This window comes from Sapajus apella, unplaced genomic scaffold, assembly GCF_009761245.1.
Source record: "Sapajus apella isolate SASKATOON/1434 unplaced genomic scaffold, GSC_monkey_1.0 scaffold20, whole genome shotgun sequence".
Taxonomy (NCBI): domain Eukaryota; kingdom Metazoa; phylum Chordata; class Mammalia; order Primates; family Cebidae; genus Sapajus; species Sapajus apella.
Genome location: NW_022436960.1, coordinates 1,343,619 through 1,343,951, shown reverse-complemented (window position 1 = coordinate 1,343,951; position 333 = coordinate 1,343,619).

Sequence of the window (333 nt, the reverse complement as noted above, 5' to 3'; positions counted from 1 at the left end):
AAAAAAAAAAAAAAAAAAAAAAAGGAATAAAAGAAAAACTATTGAGTACTATGCTCACTAATTGGGTGATGAGTTCAGTTGAAGCCCAAATCACAGCATCATGCAATATATCCATGTAAAAATCTGCACATGTACCCACTACATCTAAAATAATAACATAAAACATACAGAATTACAAAGGAAATGGCTGGGTGTGGAGGCTCACACCTGTAATCCCAGTACTTTGGGAGGCCTCTTGATGGGCAGATCACCTGAGGTCAGGAGTTTGAGACCGGCCTGGCCAACATGGCAAAACCGCATCTCTACTAAAAATACAAAAATTAGCTGGGCGTG